Here is a 23292-nt window from a genome sequence, read left to right as displayed (position 1 = left end):
TTGCAAAAAATTATAAAGTGATATTCCTTTTATCTTATTAATTATTATATTTTTTAATAAAATTAATTAAGAATATTGGTTTAATTGCATTTTTTATTCCTCAAGTATTACAATTGTGCAGTTTTGTGATCTCCAAGATTTTAATTGCATAATTTTAGTCCTTAAAGAATTGCAATTGCGCGATTTTGGTCCTTCAATTTTTAATTGAACAATTTTAGTCCCTCAAATATCATAATAGTATGATTTTTGTTTCTCCCATTAAAAATTAATAATTTTAATATATATATATATATATATATATATAATATTTTAAAATTAAATAATTATTTATCTATTCAAATTAACGTATATTATAATTTTCAATATTATATCAATAATATTATTAATATATTTATAGATAAACTAATAATTTGATAAATATAACTTGTTATATATTAATATACTTTTACAAAAATATAAGTATTAATTAGAAATATATATCTGATCTTATATATTTATATTTTTGTAAAAGTATATTAATATATATTAAGTTATATTTATCAAATTATTAGTTTATTTATAAAAAGGGTAAAAATATTATTGATATTAATTTATCAGTAATATTAAAATACTAATAATATATAAATTTTATTTATTAAGTAATAATAAATATATATCATTTAATACATTAAAAAAAATACGTTAATTTAAATAAACAAACAATTATATAGTTTTAAAACATTATATATATATATATATATTAAAATTTTAAAATTATTAAATTTTTAATGAGAAAGACTAAAATTCCACAATTATGATATTTGAGAGATTAAAATTGTTCAATTAAAAATTGTAAGACTAAAATTACACAATTATAATCTTTTAAGGACTGAAATTACTCAATTAATCTATACTACACACAAAATAAATAAAAGGAAATAGAAGGGTAAGCTATACTACTCAATTACTCAATTATGCAGTCCCATCACATGGAAATAGAAGGGTAAGCTAGAGTTCAAAACCAATCATACAAGTATAGAACAATAATCTATACTACACAATCATCCAACTATCAATCATATTCATAGAGTCACACCACACACACTCTATCCAATACTACTCAGGCATAAAATACAATCCACCAATCATGAAGTCAAACACCAAACTTCATCATATTAATAATCATGCAATAAATGCATTTCATGACAGATATCAATGCATATCAATCATCTAATGCGTCGTCACGCATGCACCTAGGATATCTCCCTAACAATAGAGTTGTATAAGTGACATTCCATCCTACCGAAACCACCCCAACCGTTTTCACGCCCAATGCGTCCGCTCGGTCACAGCTAAACAGGATATAATCTTCACTCAGGTTTACTCGGATGATGTCACTTACACAATTGGAAGTCCAGATCCACCGTCAGGTATAACACAGCTGTGTACGGGCTTACCACGACCTTGACATGCATAACCAAGTCAATTGTGGAGTTCGCCCACCGACTATTCGCAAGGATCCACGCACCTTCCCGAGTACTTGGTTAAGGGAATAACCCTCGACCTCATACCCCGCTCCAACACTAGCTAAGGACTTAGAGGAGACACACCCAACCCAGTGGCCTACCTGAGCACCACTCTCCCAAATCCAGTGGCCTACCTGAGCACCACTCTCTTATATCAGTGGCCTATCCAAGCACCACTCTCAAGAGACTCTATGTGAGCTCTTCCAGTTCGAAAATATTTTTCCTCTCCTCAAGTCCTAGGCTAGACTCATGCCATAAGGCATCACATGCAATTATGCATCATACATCATACATGGTTTGCCCACCATCATGATCAACAATCATACACATGTCATAAGATATCACATGCAATAATGCATCATACATCATACATGGTCTACCCACCATTATGATCAATAACCATACACATATGAACATATACTCAGCCTAATCCCAACCTGAGAGTCCTAAAACTCATCCATGCCCGGCGCGTTCAACTCACGCTCGGTGTCCTTGAGATAGAGACTCCTAAGAGTCTCCACGCCTGACGCAACCAAATCACGCCTGACCCAACATCCAACCCGAGAGCCCTAAGCTCTTCCACGCCTTGCGCGCTCAACCTGCGCCTAGCCTAATCCCAGTCAGAGAGTTCAAAACTCTCATCCAAACTAACAAATCCAACCATATGCAAGCACAAAAACACAATGGATAAGCTTCATACAACACAAAACAAACTCAAAATCAACATGCACCCATCTGATGCATCAAATTCACCAAAAACCCCATTTTTCCCAAAACCTCAAAAAATGAGCGAATTCTCCGATCCAGCCATGGATCCTCACTTTCATGCTTTCTAAACTCACATGCAACTTAAACAACAAACATTCTAGCTTCCCTCACTTGAAGATTGGCTCAAAATAGCCAATGACTGAGAAGAAGTAGAATTCCCTTCCGAAGCTCAACCCGGAACTTCAATCCTCCCAAAGCAAGCTTCCTAATCTGAATTTCAAGAAAAGACATAAGGCATTAGTGATCTAGTGGAGAAAAGGAATCATACAGAGAAATTTGGGAGATAAAGGAGCTCACAGACCTAGAGTCCTTCTCTCTAAAACTTTTTTCTAAAAACTTCACTTTCTCCTCAACCACACAACTCCTATTATTCAGGAGTGGCCAGAACGGCCTGTTCTGAATCTGGAACGGCCCGTTCTGCACCCCTTCATCACGTACAAAAATCACATGCAGAACGGCCCGTTCTAAACTACGATTTACAGGTCAATTTAGTAGTTTGGAACGGCCCGTTCCAGATTGGGAACGACCCGTTCTAGGCTACTAAATCACCCATATTGGGCTTTTGGACCTTCTAAAATAACCTACTACGTTACAATTCTCGTACTCTTGTAAAGATAGGTCAAACTACCACAATGTAATTTTAATGGAAGTAAAAGTAACTAAAGTGTTGTTTAGTTAAAGTGAAACTTTTACTTTGAGCAACACCTTTATCTAGAAGTAGCTTGTTTAATTTGAAATCATCCTCATGTTGCAATATGCAATTGTGTTTTTGAGGTCGAAGTAACTACAATCATGTAGTTTCACCTTTGTTTTTTCTTTTTTTGTTGACCAAATCTTAAATATATTGACTTTCTTTTTGGAGTGAGGTGATACTGATGAAGATTTTCGCAAACCTATCACTTGGCAAGTGAACCAAGTTTCGAAGTAGTATTTAAAGATCGTCCTCAGGGATTTGAGTGATTAGTAATTCTTACTCTAATGATTTATAAGAAAATGATGTTCAATTTGCGGATGAATGATGATAAATTAAAACAACACAGTAAAACAAACGTAGTAAGGATGATGATTAAGAAACAAGGATTGGTTCGGAAGCACTTGCTAACTCATAGATCTTCTTAAAATAAATGCTATTCTAATTCCATTATTTCCACGTTCATTAAGTAATCCAACAAGATTCCTCAAGGTTGAATCCTAAAGTCATTAAGCTCAAAACATGATTCCTCTATGTTTTGAGTTCAACACTTCGCATTAAGAACAAGAACTTGAACAATGTGACTAACCAAATCAAGTCTATCCCTAGAACAAGAATTGATTAGGTGCAAGATTCAGTTCGGGTTTTCAAAAACGTTTTCCAACTGGATTCAAAAACCAAAAATTCATACAACGGGTGATCAAGCCGATATAAGCATTAAGTAAAGAATCATACACAAATAATGAGATTAAAATGCATATATTTAAGAAGGAGAAGAGTTAGTAGTTACATCCAACCAATCCTCAATGAAATTAGCCACTCATGGCCATTACAAATTCTGCAGCAAATTCCATAAGAGAGTACAAAGTTGCCGATGAAAAACAGAGGTTTTGGGAGCTCCTGTACGTAACTCCCTAGCTGCAGCCCCCAATCAGTTCCTCCTCAGCTGTAGTCTCCAATCAATGTATATACAGCTGTTTTTGCATTATTGGTTCAATTAGTGGTTTTTCCACTAATGATTGTCTCCTTTTTCCTTGTTTGTTTCTCCTTGTCTCTCTTTTTTTTTAATTGAGTGCTCATGTGCTTCTTGTTTCTTTCCTTAATTTTGTGCCCCCACTGTTTCTCTCTTTTCCTTTGTTTATATCAACTTTAAAATAGGGGCAGAAAAGTGATTTTTATCTCCACAGCTACAGCTGTAGATTCACAGCTATAGCTCCAACTTTCTGGACCCTTTTCAGACTTCCACAGCTCGAGCTCCAGATTCACAGCTCGAGCTTCAGCTTTCCAGATTTCCACAGCTCGAGCCCCAGATTCACAGCTCGAGCTCCAGATTCACAGCTCGAGCTCCAGATCTACAGCTATAGCTTCAAGTCTCTGGAACTTCACAATTTCTCCCCAAATTTTCACAGCTCGAGCTCCAGATCCACAGCTATAGCTGTGGATTTCTGCCTAGCCAAAAATTCTGCAAAAATATGAGGAAATTCCTTAAAATTGCTACTACTCCTCTACTCTTATAATATAACTTAATTATTTAAATAAAAAGAGTGAAATAACATACATATTATCTCTAATTACCCAAAAAGAGTGCCAAAAGTTGAGTGCAAAACAAGCCTAAAAATGCACTCAACAGATACTCAGGTCTTTATTTTTTGAAATGAGATCACACTTAAGTTTGTTTTTGACTGTACACGTCTTAATTAAACAAAGTGACCAATATTCTTCAAGAGTTATCTTATATTATTATATTGATGCTTGAGTATATGTATACCACCTATCTCAATTTGTATAATTGTTTTTTTAGGAGGAAATTATTGCATGTTGTTGATGTGCAATCAAGGTATATCAATAGTCACATTTTTTATATAATAATTTCTACCATTGTTGACTCAAGAAGACCTTATCAAGATATCAACGGTACTTATTTCATAATAGGGAGAAATTATTGATTTTATTGATGGAGTAACTAAAAAAAGATTAAAAACATAAATTAAATTAATTTTATACAAAAGAAAACAAAGAAATAGCGATGAATAATAATTTAATAGACACCATTAAAATGTAGTAATTATACCAACAGATAGGGTAATAGAATTAAATGCTAACAAAGTATAAGGGAATAAAATATTGGAAAATTAAAGTAAAAATCAAAACATTATTTGGATGCCTTGTTTGGATTATTTTTTCTTCTTTGTTTATATTCTGAATTTCACAAAATCATAAAAAAAAAATCTATATTGATGATTAATTTATTGAAGATTAATGTTATATATATATATATATATATATATATATATATATATATTATTACGCAAATGTTACAGTTAGTTTAATTATTTGGGAATAATAGAGGTAAGTTATCGATCAATATTAACTACTACATAAAATTAAACTAATGCTTTCTTTTCTTTGCTTTTGTTGTCTTTAATTTTCTTATTGATCAAAAAATAAACTAATGCAAAAAAAAATGACGAATCGAGGAATATAAAATAGGTTGACTTAAGATATTAATAAATGGAGTAAATATATCATACATTAGATTTCAAATCAAATGTTTGATTATATAAAATTGGTTAAGTAAATCTTATGTAAGACCTAATTAATTTATTGTCAAATCCATTTTTTTATGAAAAAATATATATGTTCTACATTAACGGAAAAAGTTTTATTTTGTGATTTCTTTTAACAAATAATGAGGAGTATGAAGAGTGAAAAGTAAAAAAGAGAGGATATTCATAGAAAAATTGATTGAAGGAAAGTTTTGTCAAAGGGACAATTCTAATTGTAGATGATGAAATCGCAAGAGTAGGAATTTGTTTGAGATCTCATTAATTAATACCTTTATGCTATTGAAGAAAAATGTTTGTGTTGGATTTGTCAAAGATATATTTAAGATTTAAGAACAAAAAAATTAACATAAGAAAACGACATAGATGTCATTTTTGAGTTATAAAATAAAGTTGAAATACTAATACTGATTATTATAAGTTGTAATAATTTATGTTCTTTAATCAAATTATTTGAGAATCAAATCATAATGAAGTCAAAATTTTGCTCAAAATATAAAATCATAATAATTTAAGTGTTTGTCTTCATTTTTTGGAAAACCAATGGACAAAATAAAGTTAAAAAAAAAAAAAAAAAAAAAAAAAAAAAACCTATCAATAGACAAGTGAAGGTTTTAAAATTTTAGGTGGCATAGTCCAATAGAAAAAAAGTTTTTTTTTAAATATGTTTGAAAATGTATGTTAGCATTAATATCTTCTTAATTAACACCAGAAAGAAACATATTGTATCTCTCATTCTTTTATCAATGATAATGATAGTGATTTTTTTTTTGTGTGGTCACCAAATTATAAGTGTTTGTCGAGGTCTAAGAAAACCAATGAACAAGTAAAAGTTTTTTTAAAAAAAAATTATGTATCAATTAATGAAGGTTTTAAAAAATAAGGTACCAATGAAAAAGTGAAAGTTTCACAAAAAAAAGAAGAAGTATTAATAGACAAGTCAAAGTCTTAAAAAATCAGTGACGTGGACCAATGAGAAAAGAGTGTTTAATTTTTTTTTTAAATGTAGCTTAAACATTAATGTCTCATTTAAAATTAGATAGAAAATTCATTATGTTTCATTCTTTAGTAAATATCAATAATAATAATAATAATAATACTTTTTTAAGGAGGGGGAAGGGTGGTCATCATATTATGTAAGTACCAAAATTTTATTAACTTTATTAATGTATAATTTTTTCCAAAAAAAACTAATTAATAACCTTTAATAAAGTAATTCCTCCTCACTACATATTTTTTATCCATACTAATAATGTGTACCAATAATTTGCTTGATGAATACATAAATTTTAGCTGTCACATGGACCATGACAGTAATTATATATAACACTATATAATTTATGTTAAATTATATTTTAATCCCTTTATTATTTTTACAATTTAATTTAATATAATTATTTTAAAAATTAAATTTAGTTCTTTAATTTTTAAAAAATGTTTAATATTTTTTATCTAAGTTAACACTAACGATATTAATAAAATTAAATAAAAAGATAATATTAAATATTTTTTTAAAAATTAAATAATCAAATTAAATATGTTAAAATTAATGGAATCAAATTAAACCTTTTATATTGTAGAGATTTACACATTTGAATTAGGAATTTCACGTAATTGAGATTTTTATATTGTAGAGATGTCCATTGGTTCTACTCCTATTAAAGCAAATGGAAAATTCCACTAAAAAAAACAATTAAAAGAAAAGTCTTAAGTAAGTCATGAAATGAAAGAACAATATTTTGCACATCATATTGAAAATTTTAGCCAATAAGAATTAAAGGAAAGCATGATATTAGTATCACTTTTAACAATAAAATTAGCGTCAACTGATAAGTGTCTAACTAATCTGATTAAATATGAATTTGAGACACTTATCTAGCACAAATTTTGTACATATTGATATAATTTTGGTTTATAAATACTTAGAATCAAATAGGGACTTTTGATTTATGTTAGTACATGAAGCGATGAATCTTTTGATCAAATTTTGTGTTATTTTGTAGGTTTTGAAATCTGGAGGCAAACGGCTGAGCGCCTTGAAACGGCTGAGCGCCTTCAAGCCAGAGAGCTCAACAAATGCAGCAAAAGAGAGGCGCTCAGCCACTATAAGGCGCTGAGCGGATTTGGCCCTGGAAGAAGGAGTGCTCTCTGCCTCCTAGGCGCTGAGCGGATATGAAGCGCCCAGCCCCTTGTGCTTGCTTAACAATGAAGAATCTCTCAGGCGCTCAGCGGATTTGAATGGCTCAGCCCTTGAGGTTTCTTCATGGTGAAGAACTCCCAATCCGCTCAGCCGTTTCAAGGCGCTGAGCGGATTCTTCTCTTCCTGCCTACTCTGTTTTAATTCTAGCAATTATAAAAGGGCAGGGGAGAGAGAAAAGGAAAAGAGAGACGAAAACAACGAGAAAAACAAGAGCTGGGAGCACAAGAGGAAGAAAGAACAGAGTGGGAACGAAGATTTGGAGGCTGGATCACTTGGGAACGAGGATCAACTCCTTTTCTTCATCTCTTCCTTTGTAATTTCTTCTTCCACTCCTTTGATCTTGTAAATGGCCATGAGGGGCTAAATCTTTGAGGATTGGTCTAGATGTAACTACTAACTCTTATTCTTCTTAAATATATATATGCATTTCATTTTCATTACTTGTGTTTGATTCTTCTCTTAATGCTTATATCGGCTTGATCACCTGTTGTATGATTTTTGGTTTTTGAATCCGGTTGGAAAACGTTTTTGAAAACCCGAACTGAATCTTGCACCTAAACATCTCTTGCTCTAGGAATAGACTTGATTTGTTTAGTCACCTTGTTCAAGTCATTGCTCTTAATGCAAAGTGTTAATCATAAAACATAGAGGAATCATGTTTTAGATTAATTACTTTAGGATTCAATTTTGAGGGATCTTGTTGAATTACTAAATGAACGTGGAAGTCATGAAGATGAAATCATATTTATTTTAAGGAAATTTAGGAGTTAGCAAGTGCTCTAGGGTCCAATCCTTGTTTCATATAATTGTTCTTATAACTTTTACATTATCGTTTTAATTTTGCCTCACATTAGCTCACTTCCAATCATATCAACATCTCTATATTAATCATTAGAGTAAGAATTACTAAATTCTCAAATCCCTGAGGACGATACTTAAATACTACATCGAAACTTGGTCCGCTTGCCAAGTGGAGAGATTGCGAAAATCTTCATCAAGTTTCTGGCGCCGTTGCCGGGGATTTGGTGTTATTTAGTAATTCTTGTTCTTGTGATTTTGTAATTTTGTAAATAATTTAGTTTGTGAATATTTATAATATATAGATATATTTGTTTTGTTGTGTTTTGTGGACTCACCTATATATTTACAAGTAAGTCAAATCATATGGGGCTATTGAACTTGAAGATCCTGCCACTGGAAGGATTTGGGTAGTAAATGGTCAAAGGCTCAAACAATATTTGGGTGGTGAGGTGAAAGACTCACCACCATTACTCATCTGAAGGAGCCATGGTCATACAGGAAGTGTCAAGCTAATGACAATAAAGAAGCGCTTACTGGGAGGCAACCCAACTATTTTGGTTTGAATTCTCATTTTCATTTTAGTTTAATACTTTACATATGTAGTTATGCTTTTGAAGAGTTGAGTTTGTGATTTGATGTTTTGATGATGCATTCTATCAAATGTTTTGTTCCTTCAACATTCTCTTCTCTTGTGTTATGTTTTTTATAGTTTATTGAAGGTAACTGGAAGTGGGAGTGTGAAAGGAGAACAAAATGTGCTTCTTCCAGGTAAGTTTACAAAACTGACAAAACGGCTCAGCCATTAAAAACGGCTCAGCCGTTTGGCTGCAGTGTCTACTTTGTAGATAAATTTTCCTCACAGGGGGTAAACGGCTCAGCCGTTTCAAGGCGCTCAGCCGTTCATATCAGCAAAACATTTTAGTTGAGATTTCTGCATCAAATGGCTGAGCGTTTTCAAAGCGCTCAGCGCTTTTCTTTATAATGCTCTCTGTACCCAAATGGCTGAGCGCCTCAAAAAAAAAATTTGAGAAAGACCAATCCAAGAACAGAAAAGAAGTTATCCCTTTCTCTCGCTTTCTTCTCTTTCACACACACCATCATTCTCTTTGATTCAAGGTAAGTTTTAAGTTCTCTCTTTTGATTTCTGTTGTGCTTTCATGCAAATATTGTATTAGTATCTAATGTGTTTTGTGTCCACTTGTGGTGATGACAAAATTCTTTTTGGGAATCAAATTGATAATCTTTCTGGAATGAGCATTTTCATGGTTCAAGTTTTCAATGAGCATTGTTTGCTAATCTGGAAATCTACATTGTTGCACCAGTGGTTGTACATTTTTGACTTTAAGTATGTGCTTCAAGCATGTTCAAGTGAAGTTGAAATGAGTCTGAAGTTGTTGATGTCTAGGGCACTTAACCAAGTCGTGTGAGGGAGTGAGCCAAACAGTTAAAATTCAATCATTGAGAGTCATCACTGATTCATGCAGTCAGTTTTGTTTGAGTCTCCCATGAGTTACAGTTAAGCTATGCTTGGAACTTACTAAGGCAATTGTTTATTATATGTAGCCAGTAGCCAAAAAAGCCAACCCATGAACTACATAAACCTTTAATCAAACAGTTTTGAGCCTAAACAGAACCCCTAAGCTTAAAAAGAAAAACCATGATTGTCCTTAGCCTTGTTGGTAAGAGACATTCTCATGAAACAAGTGGGTTTTGAACCAAGTTGGGGGTAGCGTGTATGAAGAGATCATATGGTTGGAGCTGAATTGTACAGGCAAAGTGTGTTTCTTGTGTATATCCATTACTTTAAAAAAAAAATTTAGAGTTAATTTTATAATCAAGGTTCCTTGTTATCAGTTCATCAATTTGTGTACAGTCTGAAAGAGAAGGAACCAGTAAATTCAATCAAAAAGAGGGATGAAACATAAAGAGTCAAGAGAGTTCAAGTTAGTGCAAGAATTTGGAATTAACCCATATGAGTGAGAATGTCTCTTGTCAAACAGGCCTTTAGTTTCCTAAAGAAAAACCAAATCTCTGATAACCAGGCCACATTACAACCCTCTTAAATCCTTAGTGATTCATGTTTAGTTTTAACAACAAACTTGTGGGAGACGGGTAACAAACCAGACTTAGCGTGTTTTGGTGCATGAAACGAGAGAAACAGTCACCCTTCACAGAACACTAAAGAGAGATACACATTGGTGAGGAAAATTTTAGTGCCTTTGATTGAAAACAATGGAAGATGAGTAGATGTTTCCCTTGAGTATGCTTGATGTTCATAATTTTTGTTATTATGTGGGCACCATTTGTAGTAACATGTACTCACTGGATTTTGCAAACAAGTCCTTATTGGAATCTTTGAAATCATGTAAATGCATTAACATATTTTTTGGGTGAAACTTTTAGTATTCACTGGATAGATAAGTTAGTTATATTATACTCTCAATTAAGACCTTTTGTTTGAGGACAAACAAATTTCTAAGTTGGGGGTAGCTTGATAAGTGTCTAACTAATCTGATTAAATATGAATTTGAGACACTTATCTAGCACAAATTTTGTACATATTGATATAATTTTGGTTTATAAATACTTAGAATCAAATAGGGACTTTTGATTTATGTTAGTACATGAAGCGATGAATCTTTTGATCAAATTTTGTGTTATTTTGTAGGTTTTGAAATCTGGAGGCAAACGGCTGAGCGCCTTGAAACGGCTGAGCGCCTTCAAGCCAAAGAGCTCAACAAATGCAGCAAAAGAGAGGCGCTCAGCCACTATAAGGCGCTAAGCGGATTTGGCCCTGGAAGAAGGAGTGCTCTCTGCCTCCTAGGCGCTGAGCGGATATGAAGCGCCCAGCCCCTTGTGCTTGCTTAACAATGAAGAATCTCTCAGGCGCTCAGCGGATTTGAATGGCTCAGCCATTCAGATTACTTCATGGTGAAGAATTCTTCAAACCGCTCAGCCGTTTCAAGGCGCTGAGCGGATTCTTCTCTTTCCTGCCTACTCTGTTTTAATTCTAGCAATTATAAAAGGGCAGGGGAGAGAGAAAAGGGGGAACAGAGACGAAAACAAAGAGAAAAACAAGAGCTGGGAGCACAGGAGGAAGAAAGAACAGAGTGGGAACGAAGATTTGGAGGCTGGATCACTTGGGAACGAGGATCAACTCCTTTTTCTTCATCTCTTCCTTTGTAATTTCTTCTTCCACTCCTTTGATCTTGTAAATGGCCATGAGGGGCTAAATCTTTGAGGATTGGTCTAGATGTAACTACTAACTCTTCTTCTTCTTAAATATATATATGCATTTCATTTTCATTACTTGTGTTTGATTCTTCTCTTAATGCTTATATCGGCTTGATCACCCGTTGTATGATTTTTGGTTTTTGAATCCGGTTGGAAAACGTTTTTGAAAACCCGAACTGAATCTTGCACCTAAACATCTCTTGCTCTAGGAATAGACTTGATTTGTTTAGTCACCTTGTTCAAGTCATTGCTCTTAATGCAAAGTGTTAATCATAAAACATAGAGGAATCATGTTTTAGATTAATTACTTTAGGATTCAATTTTGAGGGATCTTGTTGAATTACTAAATGAACGTGGAAGTCATGAAGATGAAATCATATTTATTTTAAGGAAATTTAGGAGTTAGCAAGTGCTCTAGGGTCCAATCCTTGTTTCATATAATTGTTCTTATAACTTTTACATTACCGTTTTAATTTTGCCTCACATTAGCTCACTTCCAATCATATCAACATCTCTATATTAATCATTAGAGTAAGAATTACTAAATTCTCAAATCCCTGAGGACGATACTTAAATACTACATCGAAACTTGGTCCGCTTGCCAAGTGGAGAGATTGCGAAAATCTTCATCATCAACCCACTTAGTACCATAAAAAATTGCTTCCTCCGTAGTTATTTCCATTTCATTTTTTTTATTCATTAACTAGTATTTTACTATGCATATCGTGCAAGTTAAATTTATTATACATAACTAAAATTTATAATAAATTATATCATTAAATATTATACTTCGATATATAATTATATTATATAAAATTGTATAAATAAATATTTTAAATATATAAATTATATTTTATATTTATGATATATAATTTATATCATTATATAAAATTATTTTTAATTATAGATAATTTATTTTAAAATATTAAGATTTAATTAAAATAAATATGATAAATACAAAATTAAAATAGATAAGAAGTTAATTTTTTTTCTAAAAGCTCTTTCATTAAAAAAAAAACAAACAAACACTTCCATTTAAAAAATACTCTTATAAACACTTTTGTACAAGAAAATTAATTTTATTTATCTTCATCTAATAATAATCTAATAGTAATGGTATACTTGTAACATAGTGAAATTGTATGATTGTTTATTTAATTTGATTAAGTGAATGATTATGTGAATCGTTGTTTTAATGCTTTAAAATTCTAAGGATTTAAGAATTCTTATGAGTTTAGTTGCTTAATAAGTTTTTATGAGTCGAGGTTAAAGTTTAATAATAAAAAAATGTATACAAGATTTTTTTAAGACTTAAACTTCACAACTTTATTTTCTTAAGAAACTTATAGAGAAGTTAGAGAAATAGGCTCTAGAGTCAAGGAAAATTGTTTTCCCCTTCAAACTTCACAAAAATCACTCTAATACTTCCCCAAAGCTCAGTTTTAGGAGTTGCATATTAGATTGGAGCTGAGTTTCAGGTGATTGGAGCCAAATTGTGATTCTACCAAGGTCAAAAATCATCATTGCATCAAGCACAACCTCATGGCATCGGGCGTGATATAGATCAAAGACTTTCTGCCTCACTAAAACAAGGTGCAAGATTGATAGTGTCGACCGTCAGTCAGATAAGACCTTTTTGACTTGGTCACATCGGACATGGGTTGAGGAACGTCAGGCGTGATTACCTTGGGAGTTCTTTGACTTGGTTATGTTAAACGTAGGTTGTGTAGCACAAAACGTGATTAAGTCAATGACTCTCTATCTTGACAACATTAGGTGTGGGTCATGTGGCATCAGTTATGATTAAGGTAGAGACTCTTTATCTGGATGACGTCGGACGTGGGAGGATCCATGTTAGACGTGAGTGGTCCAAAGGTTTTCTATCTCATTGATACCGAGCATGGGGAAGTGACACCGAATGTCAACCTCGGGCATGAATATGTTAAACGTATAAAGTTGTATATTGTTGTATGTTCTATGGTGATTGAATGAGAAGTATCTTGAATTATAGTATAGAGTTGTGATATCCATGAGGTATGTTGTAGTATTGAAATGTATTGTTGAGATGTATTATGTATGGAGTTTTGTTGTGTTGTTAACTTAGGACTAAAGGAGAGACATTGTTTCAAAATCATAAATATCTCATTGTCTGGATATGTATTATGGTGCTCTAAGAGGTCAGTTGTTGAAAATTGTCCTTGATTATTGTTGTCACTTGAGGTGGAGTGTTGAATATCTTCTAAATCCTTAGTTATTATTTGAGTAAAGTATGAAGTTGGGGGATAAAATCCTTAATAAATTACTAGAAAGGTTTGTGATATTGCTAGGATAGCTAGCGGATTGTACCCAAATGTGATTTGGTTAATGCACATCAATGTTGTGGCGAACCCACCATATCCAAGCTATATTATTTCTAACAATGAGGTACTAGACTTTTCTAGTTTAAGTCTCAAAATTTGAGAAATTATGATGTATTATGGATTGATATTCAAATTTGTTGTTGACTTAGCAAATCAAAAAGGTTGGATTGTTAAACTTGATTCGATGGGGTTAAGTTACTTAGATTACTCATGTGTGTTGTAAGATATCTCTTAGCTGAACTATGTGATGATGCATAGTGTTATTGTGTTGTTATGCTATAGTATTGTTTAAGTTGTTGTGTTGTTAAGTTGTGATTCGTTGTGTTGTTCACAGTTGTATTATAAGCTAAGATGATGACTTGTTGTACAATGTTAATATAGTTGTATAAATGCGTTGATATGAGGTTGAAGTTGATGAAATAATTTGTGTGTTGTTAAGTTAAGCTAGTTGTTGTAGTGTTGATGTGATGAATTTGTTGATGTATTTGTATTCTATTTTTATATTATATGTTTCCTTGATGCATATAAGTTTACCCTTACATTTTTCTTATTGTTAAATTATGAAGATCATATTATTATGGAAGCAAGACAGGATTAGGTTAGAGGGCAAGTTAGATCTTTTGATTACCATGTTAGAAATGCTGATGTTGTGTTGGTGGTTGTTCTAACACAGCTTGTATAATAGTTATTTAATTGACAACTTAAAATTTATATTTACAATTTTGATTTATTATGTGTGTAAGTATATATATATATATATATATATATATATATATATATGATAATTTTAAATAATTAAATTTATATTTTTTACTGTTTAATTATTGAACTGTAAAATGTAAAACCTATCATGATCGTTATACTACCTATATTTTGTGTACACAAACTTTGGATCATTTTATTCTTATAATTACCTCATTTATTTATTTTTTTATTGTACTTTTTTTCTCTCTCATCTCTATTTCACAACTTCCCAGATAAACTTCTCATATAAACTACCTATTGTATTTTTTTAAAATGACCAGTTTCTTTCACTACATCAAACATACTTTTTAATTAAGCAATGAGCGAAAATCCCTTATGGTGTGTTTGGATGAAGAATTTATATAGGGTAATTAATTTATTTGAAGAATTTCAAATTCCTTGAGGTGAAATGCTTTGTTTGGATGAGGAATTTACAAAGAATTTGAAATCCAAGCATTTGTAAATTTCCTTAAAATAGTAGAATTTCAAATTCTCTCAAAAAATGGGAGAATTTGAAATTCCTCATATTTGTTTTTCTTATTTCACCTATATATTTTATCTTATCTCTTCATTCTTTTAATTATTGGATATTCAAAAATATTTTTAAAATTATTAAATATTTAAAAATGGATTAATATTTATTTTTATAAAATTTAATTTAAAAATCTCAACATATAAATATATTTTTAAAATCAATTTTACTATGATGGAATTAAATTATCATATTCAACCTAACAATTTAAAATTTAAAAAATTTGAATTGACTCATCCAAACAAAATATTTTAAGAATGATAGAAATTGAAATCAAAGTAATTCAAATACCAAGAATTTAAAATTTCTTGAATTTGTAAAATTCCTCATCCAAACACACTATTAATGTCAAGGACAATCTTAACATTACGAACATAATTAATTCCTAACCTAGAGGAGGTATACCCATGACAAGGAAAAAAAGAAAAACTCTTTAAGCTAGCCACCTCTTTCTGCAAAGCCTTTTTCACTTAGGTCCAAATCACAAGGTCAAGCCCAGAGGACATGAGGAACATAACCTCAAAGATGAAAAATTAGTACTGAATTAACAAATAAGATACTGTAGATGAAAAACTGATATGAAAAAACAATAGCTAGCCATTTTGTCAAAATATCATCCAACATTAATGGTGTTTCCTATAGTAACCATGGAAAATGATTGAGCATACTTCCCAATGGGGCTGAAGTAGTGAAGTGCTGTGCTGAATATAGAGACCAACAGTGGCCCTCTCTTCTCAAGTGTCCAAGACAAATCGATGGGATAAAAATGTTTATGAGAATAAAAATGTATCACACCAAATATAAGAAAAAACAAAAAATTATCTTTTAGTTAGCTTTAAATATAAGTAAATTTTAATTAAATTTATTTTATTTAAGGTTATTATATTTAAAATATTTCTTTGTTTAGTTGAGATTATATTTTGAATGATGTTTTTATTTTTATTGTAAAATAAAAAAGAATAATTTAGAAAATGAAATTATTTTTTAAATAAAATTAGTGCAAGTAAATGATATTAATTGACTTTTTAATTAACATGATTTTTTTTTGTTACGTATATTTGGAACTGGAAAGAGTATCGCATTAAGCCTAAATTGAAGTCCTTTAAGATGTTACATTCTAAACAACACATGCTAAATTAAGTGTTATAGTGTACTTTTTAGTTTTTAATCATATTTAGTATTTTTATAAAAATATTTTGAAAATTTTAATTTTTATAGTATAATCATTAAATATAAGAATTTAATGATAATGCATTAGTAATATAAAATAATTTTACACCATCATTCAATTATAACCTATCATAAATGATAAATTTGTTTACTTTTATAATAAATATTAATTGTAAATTAAAATCATATAAATATGTGCAAATCATACAAACCGTAATTTTTAATTAATTGATTATATGTAAAATTATTATACTAACTGTATATGATATATTATTAAACTCTAAATATAATAATTTTGTTAAACATTATAAATCACATGAAAACTCAAGAAAGAGTATTGAATTGCATTTTAATAAATTTTTGCAAATAGTATATCATATCATAAACTAATGATGATTTTGACTTACATAATGAAAGACAAATATTTTTTTTATGCAGAAAAAATACGATATGAACACAAATTTTTTATTCTAAATCACCTTAATTAATCCAATACTACGTACGTCAAGTTCTTGGTTTTATTTACAAGGGGCTCTTTAGCCTCTATAGTTAGTATTTTTTAAATTTGATTCTCTAAGCAATCATTCACGTATTTTTTTAATATAAAGTGTCTATTCATACTTGTATCAACTTCACTAAGAAAAGATTATGGACAAAGCTCAAATTATTCTGTCATATGATAGTTGAGATCAGTGACTGAAAGGTCATAATTAATTTAATTCTAATGGCTGCCCGAACTCGCACTCCTATTGGTCAATGGTTAGAGACCAAAAAAATGGTGACTGAGAGGTTTTGTCACTCTCTCAGTGGAGAAATTGTTTAGTAGATTGGTTGTTTAAAGAGAATTTTGTTTATTCGATGGAGAAAATATTTAATAGTTCTCTATTATTATGTGTATATGATTAGAATTGATTGTTATGTAACCATATAGTTGAAATTTTTGAACTTTTAAAAAAATTGATAATATTGAATTAGAATTTAATGCAGTATCTGTGGCTTGCATTGTAGTTTTATTTGGAGAGTATACGGGCGTCTCTCTCCCACGTAGGACTTGTTTGGGCCTCTTTTATATAAATAAAAATAAAAAAGAAAGTGAGACTAAGACTTGGAGAGTGACATGCATGAGTGGGAGATTTTTCACTAATAGAAAACGTAATCATTGGTCCAAAGAGAGTCAAAATAGAAAGCAGAAGAGGATTCGATGAAAGAGACTGGCATGGCATGCCACCTCTAATTAATTGGTTATGGTTAAGTCACGCAGACACCGGACCACATAGTGAACATTATTATTATATGACGTAGTAATCGATTTGAGGAACAAAATACACAAGTGGGGTGGAAGGGTGGAGTGCTCATGTTGAACTCAAATGCAACTTTGTCTTCTCTTTTCCACTTTCTACTTATATTATTATAACATATATTATACTGCCCTTTTGCCTTAATTTGGGGCCAAAGCAAATTCAAGATTGAAAACCAACAGCCACCCTTCATTCCATCTTCTCCACAAAATTTAGACTTTTAAGTCCTTTTAGAATGACTTTAATCAAATGATACACACACACAAATGTATCTTATATTTATTATATCATTCAAACAACTTATTATATATCACTAACTGAATATGAAAATAATTAATATATAAACATTTGTGTCACTTTTAAATTTATTTTAATATTTTTTAACTTCATATCTCTTTGAATACTTCATTTAAATATTTTCAAAAAAAGTTATCAAAAAGTTATTTTTATTAATACTTTTTTAAAATATATTATAATCAAAATTTTCTCATTTCATTGCTGAATTCTAATGCAACTTGCAACAAATGATCAGTAACAATGTTAGAAAAATATTATAGGATGTGTAGTGTCCTACAAAGATGCACCGCTAATAACTGTCTAACTAGCAATTGTAATTAGTTACAATTATTACTTATAATAGAAATAAAATAAAGGGAGGGAAAATAACAGATATCAGAAAAACGTTTCATTTCATAAACTAATTAAAAAATAGATATTCATTGGTTCATTTCAGGTACATGGACCTTAACTATGATGAAGGTACATAGACCTTAAACGTTAGCAAAATACACAATAACAATACCAAATACATATTACAAAATACAGATCCAAAATACTCAATAATAGTCTCAAAATAATTGTTAATCATGACAATCAATAGTAGCACCAAAATAAATCATTAGTACTAAATCTTAAAGGACAAAAGAAAAACCATCATTGAGGATAACAAAATGGACTGTATGTCTTTCATAACTTTGATGCCCAAGCAATCCTGGTGTTGGCATGAAAGTCATAAATTCCACATTGTCATTGCTTAATCCAAAGTGGGTTGTTGGTAAGGGAATTTTGAATGTGGTGGAAAGTTCATGTAGTTGTTCCTACAATTGCCAAAAAAAATATACATAAATATCAAGTAATTCAAAATTAATTGATACACAAAATAAAAAACTACAAATGTTTGGGCGAGCGAAGCAAATTCAATTGGTGCTTCATCAGTTGGAGGGGCAGATTAGGGCAACGATATTTCTTCTTGTGGGATAGATTGAGATTGTGTTGATTTTATTTTTCATTGACCATTGAGGTATTCCATCTTTTTTGCATCCCTTGTAGTTGTGACCTGTTAAACCATATCTACTACGTGTGAATGCAGGGTATGATCTTTTCAACCTATTGTTAACACTTCCTTCATCCACATCTTTCCTTCTTTGTTTCTTTGGTCTCCCTAGTTTCATTTTCATTGGAATTGGAGTGGGTTGAGCATAATATTTAAACTCCTAATATTGATAACCTTGTGTAGGTTGAATGAAATGCTCATGTTGCAACATAATACCCAATAGTTATCCATCCATGACAATAATCTTATAGTTTGTTATTCTTATATGCAATTGTAGCAACAACATGTTTGCATGACATTCCTATGAATTTCAAAAACAAGAATTACAATATTAGATACATGTGATTAAATGCATAATAATAATATAAATACACGAGTTTCACTTGTAAGTTGCCAAAACCTGCATGTACATGTTTGAGTGCTTAGATTCACATAAACTTTTGACTCCCAATTTTGCACTTGAAACTTATTTCCATCATCATCACCATTTTAGGGTCCACTTATTGCTTTCATATTTTTTTTTAGCCTTGACTATTGCATTAGAGTCAATGGTCCCAGCTCCTAGCCAATTTCAACTTATTTGTGCTCATCCTCTTTATTATGTAACATTTGATCTTCTCACACATAGTGAGAATTAGCTTGCTCCTATACTTAGGATTTCAGTATTAAAACCCTCACAATTATTGTTACATATGTTATCGACCTTACAATGCACTAAAAATGCCTTACTTCATGTTTGTTTAAGCCATTTAATAAAGTATGTTCAAGCTTTCTCATTTTTTTTTCTTTTCACCTTCTTCATATTCAAGTTTCATTCAGGAGGGATTGTTGACCTAACACATTCCCATACAACATCCCTTAACTCCTTATATTTCCATTATTTAGTGAAGCTTTTCCACAAGTTCATCACATAATACCTATGATCCACTCCAGGCATAACTTCTTGCATTCCAGGAGTTAAACCTTGCAAAAAAAAATGCAAATATCAGTTCATACTAACTACTTTCTAACAAAAAAAAAAACTAGTGCAACTAGTGCATGAAACTCAATTACCTTTTGAATATATGATGCAAAAGGTCCAATTATTTTGTTTGTAATCTCCTAAATCATCATGCAACAAAATAAGGAACCATTTCCAGTTGTCTTTGTTTTCTACTTCTATAATGGCAAATGCTATTACAAAAAGAAAGCAATTTGCCTCTATAATAACCTTTAAAAAAAATCCATCTAGGTCAATGAATGACTTAGAACTAGCCTTGAAACCTCTTTTACATCCTACAAGGCAAACATAAAACCTTCAAAATTGGGGTTGTGCTTCAACAATCGAGATACAATCAATCTTGATTGTTGATCATGGATTGCTCCTAACCAACTCATTAGCATGATCCCATATATGAGCATATTGTTATTTTAGGCTACCTTCCACTAACTCTCTTGCTTCCTTCAAGGCCCTAAATATTTTAGAGTCATCAAAATGTAAACCAATTTCCCTTTTTAAGAAATCATAAGTCTTAACATATTTAATATCAAGTTGTAACTTCATATTTTCTATAAATTTTTAACCACCCATTTCCATGAAGCTTGCTTGTTTTTGAAAATCCGACTGCAAATGTGATTATTTACAAATGTTTTAATTTGAAAGCTTTCTTGAACATCACTCTAGCTGCATAACATCTCCCATGCATATTCTGTATGTTTACACCTTACCCTTGTCCTAATTTTGTCATTTTTTTATCCATTTAATCTCCTTTATAAGGTAAATACTATCATCCCTTACAATAGTTTTAAAGCTTTTCAAAGTTGATGACTCCATTCCAATCTCTAAATGCACACATCCAAACTCTACAACTTCATTAAACTTAGGATAAATAACTTTTTGGTCACCTACAAAAACCTCATCATCACTACTAATTAAAGATCTCAACACTTCAGGCTCATAACTTTGATTAGTGTTTTCAATTGAGTCATCGTCAAACATTACAATTGGCTCATATGGGTGGTCATCAACAACCTTAGTAACAAGTTCATCACATTATCTTGTGCATCTTCATTTAAAATTAAAACCAATAAATCAACATGAAAACCAATATGAAAAACCATTTACCAAAGAAAAAAAAATGCACAATGAAGAAACATTGATGGTTTATAAGAGTACAATGATAAACAACAATGACAAAAAGCCTAGAACCATAAACGTAGCCAAAACCGCAACAATAACCTAAACCCAAAATTATAAACCAACATAAAGAAAAATAAAAGACAAAAGCAATGAACAACATGATGAAGAACGATAACAAGGACAAAGACAAAAAATAATGACGAATAGGAACAACTATAAATATAAAAAAGAAAAGCCAACAATAATGGATACCTAACATCATTTTCATCCTCCATGCAAACCTCTTGTCTTCCTCTCTTCACTAGGTGGGAAAGAAAAAATGGGAACAAGAGAGACACTAACACGCTTTTTAACCTAAATATTTACTTTTATAAAAAGAATTTTCTACACATTCAAAAATGTCCCTCCTATGATAGGGCATAAAAAATATTAAAATTACCACATCATCAAATAATTGATCATATATACAACTCTAGTATATTTAACGAAGTATATATGATGGAGAGATGGGCATGAGTGATGATTGTCAGTTTCAAGGAGGATTTTTTAAAATAAAATGAGAGATTAAATTGAGAAAAAAATGACAATTTTAGAGACTAATCTAACTATTTACTCAATAAAAATATTTTATATATGTATTTTCTTTTCGCTAGGTAACAAACAAAAGATGCATTTATCATTATTTATTTATTAGTGTAATCTATACACTTAATGTATTTATATTTTATTTAATTTTTTTAAATAAAATAAAAAATCAAATCAAATAATAAAATAGGTGATTAAAATTGAAGATTATAATTGTTACAAATTATTAACTTATTTAAGTGATAAAAAAAAATTTAATATTATTTAAAAATTTAAGAATTTAAAAAAATGTAGAAATGAAAAATGATTACAAATTGATGTCCTTTTTAAGTGTTATTTTCATTTATTAAATAATTTAATCATCTAAGTTAAATATAAGTATGTTCTTAGAACATCCATGTATCTTTCTTTCTCTCTGTTCATCAGTCAGCTTAATATTTTGTTTTTTATTTCACCGCCTTTTTTTTGGCCTGGGATATGCCACCAGGGTTTTAAAATATTTATGAAAAAATTGTCTTTATTTTTATTTGTGTATGTAGATTGTAGCCACAAATTCAGTTGATTAAGGCTTATCTGAAAAGAAAAAAGAATTTATATATATATATATATATATATATTCGGATTTTATTTAATTTAAAATATATAGTATTTTAAACATATTATAGTTCGTGGAATCGTGGTACATTTATAATAATTTGCTCATTTTATAAACAGCGCACTTTAAATATTTGTTTTGATTTATTAATTTAATAAAATTATAACAATACATAATTAAATATGAGCACGCTTTTAGGACATCCACATATCATACTTTCTATCTGATTCACGAGATAACCAGAAAATCAGTCACCTTAGGATTTTGTTTTTGTTTTTCACCTCTTGTTTGATGGCCTTCAGTATGCCACCAGGGTTTTTAAATAATTAAGGAAAATCTGTCTATTATTCTCTTTTATGTACTTTGTAGCCACAAATTCATTTAAAGAGTTTCCTCTCAACAGAAAAAGAAAATTATTATACACGAACATTTTAGCATGCATAATGAAAGGAATAAATATTTATTTTATATAATTATAATCAATATTTTTTAATATATAAAATATATTATAACTAAAATTTATAAAAAATAAATATTTTTAAACATATAATTATATCGTAAATCAAGTGTATTTTTAATTATTGATACTTTTTAAAATATTAAAATTTAATATAAAAGTAATAAAATAAATAAATTAAAAAGAAAAAGAGATAAAAAAAATCTTTAAAATCACTTTCAATAAAAATTCACTTATTATATATATTTCTCAAAAAAAATAAAATCTTTCCTTCTTTCTTATTTCTATCCTAGTTATTTAACATATCAACCTTGTCAAACATAATTGATAATGAGT

The 23292-nt window shown here is 30.3% G+C and overlaps 1 long non-coding RNA gene across 1 annotated transcript; it reads right to left on the bottom strand.

The window, feature by feature from the left end:
- Positions 1 to 18100: 18100 nt before the first annotated feature.
- LOC145954353 (uncharacterized) lies at positions 18101 to 21970 on the bottom strand. Its single transcript, XR_014431560.1, has 3 exons — positions 21572 to 21970; positions 20118 to 20163; positions 18101 to 18964 (listed from the first exon to the last, which is right to left on the bottom strand). It is a non-coding gene; the product is annotated as an uncharacterized LOC145954353 (long non-coding RNA).
- Positions 21971 to 23292: the final 1322 nt, after the last annotated feature.

The sequence above is a fragment of the Cajanus cajan genome, chromosome 1 (assembly GCF_000230855.2).
Source record: "Cajanus cajan strain Asha chromosome 1, NIPB_CcT2T_4, whole genome shotgun sequence".
Taxonomy (NCBI): domain Eukaryota; kingdom Viridiplantae; phylum Streptophyta; class Magnoliopsida; order Fabales; family Fabaceae; genus Cajanus; species Cajanus cajan.
The sequence above is the reverse complement of the archived record's forward strand: the minus strand, read 5'-3'. Positions and strand labels throughout refer to the sequence as shown.